Below are 12,523 nucleotides of genomic sequence, written 5' to 3'. Positions count from 1 at the left end.
AGGGAGAAGACATTAGTGATGGTAAGCTATTGAAAAGGTGACATATAAAATAATAATAATAATAATAATAACTATTAATATTACTATTACAGCTGGTGGGTGCGAAGGCTGAGCCATTTATGTTTATTGTCTTGCTTACATTTTCAGTTTGAACCACAGAATACTTGGTTATGGCAAACAAGAATTTGAAGTGTTTAGCTAGACAGTATAGGCTCAGCAAAGGAATTAATGATTGGCAGACCCTCAAAACTTGTCCGTCAATATCATTGTCTCCACATGGGCTTTTCTAGCTCAGTGTTGTGAAGAGAGGCTTGATGTGATCAAGTATAAAAGTTTCCTTGGAGAAGAGCTGTCCAGGTTATAAAAAAAAGAAAAGAAAAGAAATCTAAGCACATACCTGTACAGTTTCACTTTTCTGTTTCTCTGGAGGGGTGTTTTAATCCTTGTAGAAATTATACTTTAACAATTTAACATCAGAAGAAAGCTTTTGGATTCAGATACCAATTCATTATTGATAGGATTCTGTTTAACGTTTTTTCAAGAAGTACAGATGCCGGTCAAAAAGTCCCTCTCTCAAGGGATTCTATATTTTCTTTTTTGAATTATGAAATAAGTATTTCCATTTCCAGGAATACTTTTCCTTGTATTCTTACATTGAAGAGACCATGTCAGCAAGATTTATACCTGTAGTGAAAGCTGTTATTAAAATTCCAAGAGGACAATGTCATTGATTTGATCTGTAAGGGCTAATACAATAAAGATATATAACCATATGGTGTTTTCTTATAACATTTGATATCACCTCACCTGCATATTTCTTTTCATTTCTAATTGATGTGCTCATAAATATGCTACTTTTGTTGATTTATTTTGTGACCAACAAAAGGTAAAAAAACTTTAAATAAAACATCGGTGTATTTCAGAACATGAAACAGTTAAGAAGTATTATGAAAAGACTTCAAATGACTTATAAAATCCCAAAACCAGTGAAATAGATTCTGCAAGTTTTTGCTCCTCAAAGTTTAATCAGCAGCAGCTATGAATTTGTTGTTAATACTGAATATCGGGTTCCACAAGCAGAGCCACTGATTCATAATCTGCATTTGAACTACATTTCCAGATGATTAAAATTCATATTAACATTTGAGAAGTTGCTTTGTGATTATGATGTCCCACGTAGTTTAAAGAGTTTTCACTTAACTCCTAAAAACTAGCCATTCATACCTTCCAAGCAGTACAGTGGAAGACAGAATCCTGGTAATCTGTTCCCATAAAGGCCATAACCCAGAAAACCCTATGAAATAGTTCCATACTATTATTGTTTTTGTTTTTAGGTGCTGTAGAGATGAGTATGACTCACAGCGACCCTATGAACAAAAGACCTATCCTGTGCCATCCTCACACTTCCTGACACACACAAGCCCATTGGGGCAGTCACCAGTCCACCTGGTCCAAGGATCTTTTCATTCACTGACCCTCAACCCTTCCCATAATCATGTCCTTCTTCAAAGAATAGCCCCGCCTAGAAAAATGCCCAAAGCATGTGAGGCGAAGTCTCATCATTCTTGCCTCCAAAGAGCACTCTGACTGAACCTTCTCCAAGACATATCTGTTCATTCTCTTGGCCATCCATGGGATGTCCAGTGCTTTTCTCCAATACCACAGCCCAAAGGCTTCAATTCTTCTTCTGTCATCCTTATTCATTGTCCAGCTCTCAGATGCATAGCAAATGACTGGAAAGACCACAGTTTAAATCAGATGCACCTTAGTCCTCAAACTGACATCATTACTCCTCAATAATTTGAAGAGATCACTAACTGCAGATTTTCCCAGTACAATGTGCCTGTCTCCTTATTTCCTGACTGCTGGTACCAAGGCTGTTAATTGTTTATCCAAGCAAGATGAAGCTATTCATAGTTTCAACCTCCTCTCCATCCATCATGATGTTGCTTATTGCTCCTGCTTTAAGAATCTCTTTTTTTCCTCTTGAAATTCAGATGCAACCAATACTGAAGGCTGCATTCCTTGATCTTCAGTACCAAGTGCTTCAAGTCCTCACTCTCAGCAAACAAAGTTATGTCATGTGCATAATAAAGGATATTGGTGATTATCGCCTCCCCCCCCCCAATAGTGATGCCACACTCCTGTTCAGAGAGTCCAGCTTCTCAGATAATTGGCTCAGTATACAGATTGAATAGGTATAGAGAGAGAATACAACCCTGAAACACTCCCTTCATATGAGATCCCTGGCATATGGAATCACAATAAATCAAAATCAATTTGATGACCCTGGATCTCTGTAACAGGATATTTTCAAAGGCATTACTCTAAAAATGTGGTTATGTAAATTGTAACTTTACTGAGATAGGTAGAGTCCTAGAAATGTGAACTCTTCATAGGAAATATGATTGTCATTTAACAATGGTGAGGTTTGGGCTTTCTTAGTGCCATAACCCAACTGAGTTCAATTGTACGTCAGAGGAAAAGTAATTTCTATGATAACCCAGGTTTTCTAGGTTTCTAAAATTAGGAAATTAAAAGGTAATCAGCATGACTACTAGGGTGCAATCACAATAGATGAAATCCTTTGCCAAGTGGCAAATGACTGAATGGCTATAATTTGGCACCAAACTGAGACTCCTGCTGCTTTTTTCAATGATAACACACAAAGTACTTGCTACCAATTTGGAGATTACTGTGACATGATGAAATATAAAAAGCAATCTTGATGTCTGAGAGAAAAATGGTGTCCATAATTTCCATATTTATGGCTCAAGAGCAAGACTCTTCTGACACACATCCAATTCAAAGTGATCAAGAACTCACAATGATGGCATCGATCTTGAACATGCAAAAGCAGAATTGGAATAGAAAATACTGAAGGGACTGATAATTCATGATCATCAAAATACTTCTTTATTTCCACTGAAAGAGGACTCAGCCACAGTAAATCAGTCAAAACATTTTGTTGATGCAGTGCTAACAGATTGACTTACGATTGAAAGTCATAGTCATGTGTAGAAATGTTTAAGCAACTGGTCTAGAAAACAAACTCATTCAGGACCTAAAGGCACAGCAAAAGGATGTGTATATCATGTTGAAAGGATTTCTTTCTTGAATATTCAATCACTTCCCCCCAGACACTTTAGTGCTGCTGTATTTAGTAACTACAAACATAATATTGAATTTCTAATATCTTGATGTGTTTGATCTCTGTCCGAAGTTACTTCCTAAACTTTCTTGAGACTCTATACAATATTATGTTCTGGGATTCGCTCCTGTTACGCAAGTACATATTGTCCTTTCCATATGAGAATGTTGCCTTTTACCTTTGCTTCCTACCACTGTCTATACTCATTAAGAGCTGCTTCATAAATGGTTTTATGATCCCGGTACATAGTGGAAATACTTTGATACTTTCTAAATTTCACCAAATTTTATTTTTCTAATTCTGTGTTCCATTTTTGAAATTTATTTTAAAAGGTCAGAGATTTCCATGAACATTTTAAAATTCTGATTCCACCCCTGTGCTGCTGATTAATAATTTTCACTGTTCTTCAAAGCAAGTCTCTAACCTCATGTCTTCCAAGTACCATTTTGCAAGAACTCATCAGTGTTATGCTTGAGTCATCAGCATTCTGTTGTTGTTAGGTGCTGTTGACTTCCACAAATAGTGACCCTCCGCCCAACTTCCCTATCCTCCATCAAACTCACGGTCTTCCCTGTGCTTAAACCAATTGTGTCCGTCACTGGGGCAATCCATCTTGTTGAAGGTCTTCCTCTCCTTTGCTTACCCTTCCCTTTTCCAACTAATATATCTCTTTCCAGAGAATGGCCCCATCTGACAATGTGTCCAAAGTATGTGAGATGAAGTTATAGTTCACCTAAAACATCAAATCAGTTGTGATCAAGACTAATCTAACTCATGGCAATGCCATATGAGCAAAGTAAAACATCACTCAAGTAGATGTTAAGGCTGTGGCTTTTGGAGGGAGCCCGAGCCTCAGAGGGCTGCATGTAAGCTTTTCTCCTGGTGGTAGTCATAATAGTCTGTCAAAGTCTAGATCATACTCCTTGCCATCAATCCCTCCATATTAATGAGGCATTGCTCAGCCTTTCAGGCTATGTGACTGGCTATTTTGAAAAGTTAACTGAAGTAAGTTATAGGAGAAAAAGTTCTATTGTTTCCTACATGTGCATGTTTTATGCATATAGAATAAACACAATTTTTTGTTCAATTAATTTAACTTTTACAAAGCCCATAGTATAGAGTAGATAATTCAGTAGCAATGAGTGGCTGAGTGCAAGAAGAGGTGTAAGAGATAACAGATGATTAAAATATGGTCTTCGCCTTCATAGATTAAATAGCATCAGTTCATAGATTACTAATTTTTCAGACACAGTTTCACATACAGGAGGTATCATTTATGTACTTTGTAATGTTTTCAAGACACTAAGGGTCTTTGGTCTCAGTTTTTTCCATTGCCAAAAAATAGTAATTATTTCTCTTTCATGAGAATCTTTTAGAATATCAAGCATAATGTATCCACATAATCTATGCTTAATAAATGGCAGTGAAAAACATACCCAAATCCTCTTTGATATTTGATAGCTTCAGCCATTATCAATTAGCTTAACATCAGAGTCAAAGATCTGTTTTTTTCCCCCCAGATCAAATCCTTAGTGAGATATTGTGCTGTTATCACCAGAGGGGTAGATATGTAATTGAAAATTGCACACTGAATAAGGATGACAGAAGAAGAATCAACGTTTTGGGTTGTGCTATTGGTAAAGAGTTTAATATCAATGGACTGCGAAAAGAACCAACAAATCTCTCTTGGAGGAAATGTAACTAGAGTGTTCCTTAGAAGCCAGAATGATGAAACTTCATGTCATATAGTTTGGGGCATGCTATTAGGAAGGGTTAGTCATAGGAGAAAGATGGGAAATCTCCTCCCCTGCAGTTTACAGCCTCTGAAAACCCACTGGGGGTGGGGTCAACTATGAGCAAGTCTCAACTTGATGACACATAACAGCAATATAACAATTATTGGGGAAAGATACCATGCTAAAAAAGCAGTAGTGGAAGAGAGGAAGAATCTCAGGAAGATGGATTGACATAGTGAATGTAGCAATGATCTTGACTATGATGAAGATCATGAGAATGGTTCAGGAGAGGGCAAGGTTCTGAACTACTGTTCCTAGAGTCACTATGAGTCTTAGTTGAGTCATGGCAACAAACTTGATCTAAATTTAACAAATTCCCAGGTGATATCTGTAGATCCCAAGGTAGTCTGATGTTGAAAAACTACATGAAGAGCTTCTTAAACTGTAGTTTCTGATTTAGTACATCTGGGGTGGAAATGAAATTTCACCAAGAAATAAACTGAGAAAATTCCTGCTTAGAATACATTTGAGTTTTGTATACTTTTCCAATCTCAACTTTACTCTCTTCATTGAACTGTGGCATCACCTAAGGAGCCTTTTAAAGTGATAGGACCCCATAGATTCTCATTTGGTCTCAAATGGAAATGAATCAAAGCTGTCACTAATTTTAAAACACTCTCAGAATATTCTAATATGCAGTTAAGGGGAGAACCACCCCAAGAAGACTTAAATTTAACATTCTTCTCTCCTTATCTTCAAAGATGTAACCCACTTGTGTCCTCTCAGTGTTACAGATCTTATGCCGTATTTTTTCCCCCTAACATTGGAAAATCACAACAAATGTATATCTCTCACTATAAAGACACATGCCCTAGACTGAGGATATGGAGAATAGTGGATGCTACTCTTGTTCCTAGGAACACTTTGAGTCTCCTTTAGCAATAACAGATAAAAATTACTTTGAAATTTGTGATGAGTAGATATAAGACTTTCTGATACAATGAAGTTATTAACAAGAATTTTTATTTACTTATTGTCCTGCATGCTTTGTTAATATGAGTATTCCTATGGGGATAAAGAACCAACTATTACCCTGAGTCTATCTCACCTGTATTCAATAATCATCTCCAGAAAAGATTTAGCCCTTGAACATTGATGATTGTAGACTATCATCCATGAAGATAACAAAAGGTCATTCCAAAGAAGAGGAAGAAAAGACCAAAATGGATGTTGAAAGAGACTCTGAAAATTACACTAGAGTGACAAGAAGCCAAAGCAAAGAGAAGGCATGATAAAGTCAAATAGGTGAAGAGATTATTTCAAGAAGCAGCTTGAGAAGACAAAGCAAAATATTAGAACATAACATACAAAGAGCTGGAATTGGAGAATAAAAAGGGAAGAATTCACTCACCATTTCTAATTTTGAAAGAATTGAGAATAAGAATCCCAGAACACTTAATTGTACTCATGTGAGAACTATACTTAGACCAAGAAGCTGTTGTCCAAACAGAGTAAGGGAACACTGCACAGTTTACAACTGTTGTCACTGTTGATTGCTGTAAAGTCAAGTATGACTCATAGTGACTCTATGAACAAAAGATCTAATGCTTTTCCCTAAATATCATCATTTCTCCAAGTTCATAGAGTTTCCAGAGGCATGTGATTTAGGAAGTGTGTGACACTCCTGCTTTCAAACCTGTTTTACAACTGGGAGCTCCACTAAACACTGTCCACATTGGGAAACCATGGTATTTGATAACCCAGTGGCATATTGCTGTGTCACTTAAAGAAAGTTCATTCTAAAATGAATAACTTTGGTTAAAGACACACCCTTTTGCAGGCCTCCGCCCTTGGGTCAAAAGTTCAACTGACACCCATTTTTTTGGGGGCAGGGGAAGAACCAATAACACATCAAATACAACCCAAAGACTTCCCTTACGTGATCACCATCAAGATGCAAGAAGCAAACTCCTAGAGTGGAGGCTCCAGGCCAGCTGCAGACTCAGACTCAACCTCTCACTATGGGATTTCAAAGACACATCCTTTAGCAGATCTCCACCAGAATTAGTAAAATATATATAAAAGCCCAAAAGTGAATGGGGAGGGAGGCAAGGAGAGCAGAGCACTAGGATAGCAGAGTTTTGCAATGAGGGAAAAATCAACTGGGAACCTGAAAGATGAGGTACTTGTATGTGTTATGAAACACAATGTATATGAGTGATCATTTGAAACACAATGTGAATGTAGAATGTGTGAAATGATAATACTTAATGATGTACAATACATTCAGTGGTGTTTTGTATGCACACTAATAGAAAATAAAGTGAGGGGGGAAATCAGGAAACATGTGTGTCAAAATTATATCCTTTCTCCATACCAATTCAATCTGTATGTTGAGTAAATAATTTAAAGAGAATGTAGCATCAGGAGCAGAGGAAGACTCAGCAACCATTGCAGTAGAAAAGTCTGCAGTGAGGGACCTATCCAAATTATTTGTGAACAATGACTGCAATTTGAGGACTAAGGTGCACCTGATTCAGACCACAACCTTTTCAGTCAATTGCTATGTGTCTGCGAGTGGACAATGACTAAGGATGACAGAAGAATAATTGATACCTTTGAATGGTAGTGCTAGAGAAAGCACTGAATATCCCATGGATTACCAAGAGAACTGACAGATATGTCTTGGAGAAGGTGTAGCCAAATGTTCCTTGGAGGCAAATATGATAAAGCTTTGATTCACATAATTTGGGCATGTGGCTAGGAGAGGCTTTTGTTTTTATCATGCTAGGAAAGGTGGAGGGACAGTGAACGAGAAGAAGACCCTCAACCATGTGAATTAACACTGATTGCAGTGATGAGCTTAAGTGTGTCAGAGGTTGTGAGGATGATACAGGATAGGACAGGGTTCAGATTTGTTGTTCATAGGGTTGCTATGAGTAGTGCTCAACTCAATGGCATCTAATAACATCATTCCATAGACAAAAAGTGACTTGTACTATACCTTTCAGCTGTGAAAGGCTATGTTTTCATTGGAGTAGCTATCTATGTAGCCATTTCGTTTTCATCTAAAGTAGGTTTCCTCTCCAAAAAGCATTTTGAGGTGATTTTAAATATTAACCATGGATATGGCTGATTTAATTATTTGCAAATCATCAACAATTTAAATTAGTCTGGCTTATCTCTGACCTAATTTCAGATTGGTAGTTGGCTAAATAAATAGGAAGAAATCCTCTATGTCACTGGATGCAGATTCTCTAAAACTATATGAATAATTTTCCCCAAGTAAAAAGCTATCCCCGTTGCAATAATTGGCACTGAGAAAAGTGTCAAGGGAAGGTATGTTGAATAATGAAATAACAACCATCTGTTTAAAGAAGGCTTGGCAGTCTCATCCAATAAAGGGAGGCACTTAGTTCCTCTGCCAAAAATTGATCCCAGCAATGCACAATAGACCCAGAGGTGCTGTGGCTTTATTTTCCATTAGCTGCAAAGACTATAGCATTTTTAATGCTCCTTTTGTACTAGAAACTCTGCAATACAACCAATGCTAACCCATGTCTTCATTTTTTGTATGTGTTCTTACTTTAAGTTTAAGGTTTACTGAATAAACTAGACTTCATAGGACACAAGCAAAAAAAGACAACATTCTTTTTTAACATAATTCCTTTATATTGACTATCTCTCTCTAAGCCATCCTCCACTCCTTAGATAATTCTCTGACCCGATCCATAGCATTTCTTGCCTTTCTTAGGTGATTAATGATATAATTATCAATAGAAGGACATTGATGGTCCCGTGATGGAATTCTCACCTTCCTGTGTGCAGGGTACTTCATGCGTAAGTACCACGGCATTTACAACACTTAACCTTAATTTATCTTTATCTTTAGGGGTTACCTTAGAAATATCTATTCTTTATCTACCAAAATTAGTGTTATTACATTTCTTTCTTGTAAAGCAATAAAGTATGGGACTTAGGAAAAAATTCTTAATAACCAACCTCAACATTTAGATACTAGTGCTATCATATGTTAACAAGACACACGTGTGTGTATGTGTGTGTGTGTGTGTTGTGTGTGTGTGTGTGCACGTGCATGCACATGCACACACCCCCAAAATTTCAAATTGTATACTAGATCAATTATTTTAATAATAATGTATTGGGTTGACAGTGAAAATTTATACAACAAGTTAGGTTCTTATTTGGCAGTTTTTTCAGTTATATATTTTTAAAGTGTATCAACACTCTCTTTAATTGCATACTTTTTTGATTCTATTTCCAGTGCTCTAATGTTCCTCTCTTATTTTTTCCCATTTTGCTTTAATTATTCTTTTAGCCAAAAAAGGAAAATAAGATGACTAAGGGAGCTCTGATGGCCTAGTGATAAGGAATTGTGCTGTCAACAAAACAGTATGTGGTTCAAATCCACCAGCTCCATGGGAGAAATATAGGCAATCTCTTCCAATACTATTGACTGTCTCTGAAAACCTGCTGGAGGGTCAGCTAGGAGTTGGTTCAGACTTGATGGTTTTGCAGTTCATGGAGATAGTCTTTATTTTATGGGCCATGTAGACATTTCCCTAATAGGTGATCTCAGGGATAAACTCACTTATAGGCTTAAAAGTGACCCAGAACAATAGTATCAGTGGTTCTGATCTACCAGTCTGGTTTGCCTGGATTTAAAAGAAAAAAAGAATTCTGCTTCACAGCTTCACATTTTCCTCTCACTGTATCCAGAATCATCCATTTTGATCCCAGTCTTTTTTTTTTTTTTTTAATCCCAGTCTTTATGGTCCCTGTTGGTTATGTAAATTGCATGAGTTAGAAGGATACACCAATCTTTGGACAAAACCATCATGCTCGGTAAAGTAAAGGGTGAACAACAAAGAAGCCTCTCAGTGAGATAGATTGACAAAGTGGCTACAATAATGGGCACAAGTAAAACAGTAATTGTGAAGATGCCCCTGGATCTGATGGCATTTCTCTCTGTAATATATAGGGTTACTATGAGGCAGAATTGACTGGGCAACAAGTAAGAAACCAATCACTGTTACTTCTACTTTTTTCTGACCTGCTGCAAAGGGTTGCATTGATGTACTTTGCCTTTTGGCAACTGTTTCTGTTGGTGTTCAATGCCATTGTGTTAACTAAAACTCATTTGCTGTTATGTACTGTTTAGCTGGAACTGACTCAAAGCTGACCACCTAAGCAACTCCTCAGAGGCAGTAAATTTCCCACATTTTAAATTGTATTCTACTGCTTCAACCTCCTCAACCCTTATTACATTTATTTTCATGTGATTAAACCTAACTACTAGAAGAATAGGCACATATGTTTTGCACATGCAGCCAGAATTCTCTGCTTCTTAGAAGCGAGGATGATGAGACTTCATCTCAATTACTTTGGCCATGTGGTCAGGAGAATCAGATACCTGGGGAAGGCCATCATACTTGATAATACAGAGGCTCAATCAAAATAAGACCTTCAAGAAGATGGATTGACGGTTGTTCTAACAACTTGCTCAAATATATCTACTGCTGAGGAATAGCACGGGAGGGAGAAATATTTTGTTGTGCTTTGTAAGTCATTCTGAGTTTAATTAACTGGATAATACCTAATAGAAACATAATAGAACATTATGCTGATATTATTAATTTCCCATGTTGTTGTTGTGATGTGCTGTCGAGTTGCTTGCAACTCATAGTGACCTTATGAACAATAGCTCTGAAGCCTGGTCTAGACTCCTGTGTATAGACAAAAGAGTTTATTTACTATTTTTTCATTTCTACTTGGAATACTTTCTTGAATATTGAAAAAAACTATTCTCTGAGTGAAAAATTCTTAAAGCCAATGTTTGTTTGGCAATATTTTGATTCCTCTCTTATTTGTTAAAGACAATTTTGCTCTGTAAATAATTCTTGGCAATTGTTTTGGCTTACTCTTTTGTTTGTGTTACTCCTTTGTCTGCATGACACTGATATTCCATTATACAGATGACAGTCTTGCTTGTAGAAATTGAAGAAGACTTGAAGCACTTAGTGAAGATGAAAGGCTACAGTCTGTAATATCAGTAACATCTCAAGAACAAGATAATAATTAAAGTCCTCACCACTGACCAATAGATAACGTCATAATTTATGGATAAAAGATTGAAATTGTAAAAAATTTCCTTTTTCTTGGATCCAAAAACATCAGACATGGTAGCAGTCATAAAAAAAAATCAAAAGGTGTATTACACTGGCAAAGGTTTATATGAAGGATCTCTATGTGTTAGAATATGGATGTCAGTTTAAAGACTAAAGAATCCGTGACTCAATGAATGATATTTTCAATTACTTCCTATACATCCCAAAAGCAATGAATGAGGAAAATCAAAGATTAACCAACACCTCAGAATTGTTGTGGTAACAAAGAGTAAGAAACATGCTATGGACTAACAAAAGAACAAGCAAATCTGCCTTTGAAAAAGTGCAACTAGAATGTAACCAGAGTGTTAGAGGCAAGGATGGTGAAACTTTGTCTCATATTTTTAGCCATGTTTTCAGGAGAGGAAAGTTCTTGGAAACAGATCGTGCTAGGAAAGGCCAATGAAAAAGAAAGATCCTTAGTAAGATGGTTTGACATAGTAACCACCACACTGGACATGGTATGATAGAGTTCATGAAGATGGTTTAGGATAGGACAAGGTTCAGATCTGTTGTTTGATATGAATATCTTTTGGTTGTTGTGAATTATAGCTGGCTGGACAGCATCTAAGAACAGCAAAATCTCCTTTGTCTATGGCTTGTAGAGTTTCAGGAAGAAATTTGTTTTTCAGTACTACAAATAAGTCTGTCTTGAAGAGGGTAAAACCAAGTCTCTCCTTGGAGGCTAGGATTTTGAAGCTCCATCTCATTCACTTTGGGCATGTGGCCAGGAGAGATTGGTCCTTGGAGAAGGACATCATGCTCAGAAGGGTAGATGGACAGAGCAGGAGAGGAAGACACCAGATGAGATGGATTGATATAGCAACTGGAGCAATGGGGGTTGATGTGTTTGAGTTGGTGAGACTGGCTAAGGAAAGGGAAGGGTTGAAGGGTTCAGAGTTGCTATATAAGTTTGCTATACATTGCAGGAGACTCAATGGCACATAACAACAATAACACACTATGACAGATTTGGAAGCAGGAGTGGCATCCACTTCCTAAATAACATGCCTCCAGAAACTGTATAAACTTTGATAAATGCTGATGGTTGTAGAGGGGCTTCAGGCATTTTGATTATGGGGTCACTATGAGATATGCTTGACTAGAAGGCAATCAACAACAACAACATCAACAACATCCTTGGTATATTATATTGCATTTTTCTCTTGCTGCTTTTATAATACTCACCTTGAATTGTTCTAGGTTATGATGCAGAGTTGACTGTTTTGTTTATGTTCTTTCCAGTTGGGGTTATTGTAGTTTCCTATGTTTGCAGAGTCAGTCTCTCCTTAGATCTTATAAATTTTCTTTAATTATAGCTTGGAAAATTACTTATCATGGTGCATGAGGATTCCAATAATTCTAGCGTCAGATCTTAATTGAAGCCCAGATTTCCATATACATTTGTTCACTTTTCTTTGTTCTTTTCTCTTATTTTTGAGACTTGA

The sequence above is a fragment of the Elephantulus edwardii genome, unplaced genomic scaffold (genome assembly GCF_000299155.1).
Source record: "Elephantulus edwardii isolate Elephantulus edwardi_28Jun2011 unplaced genomic scaffold, EleEdw1.0 scaffold00023, whole genome shotgun sequence".
Lineage (NCBI taxonomy): Eukaryota > Metazoa > Chordata > Mammalia > Macroscelidea > Macroscelididae > Elephantulus > Elephantulus edwardii.
Note: the sequence above shows the minus strand (reverse complement) of the source record.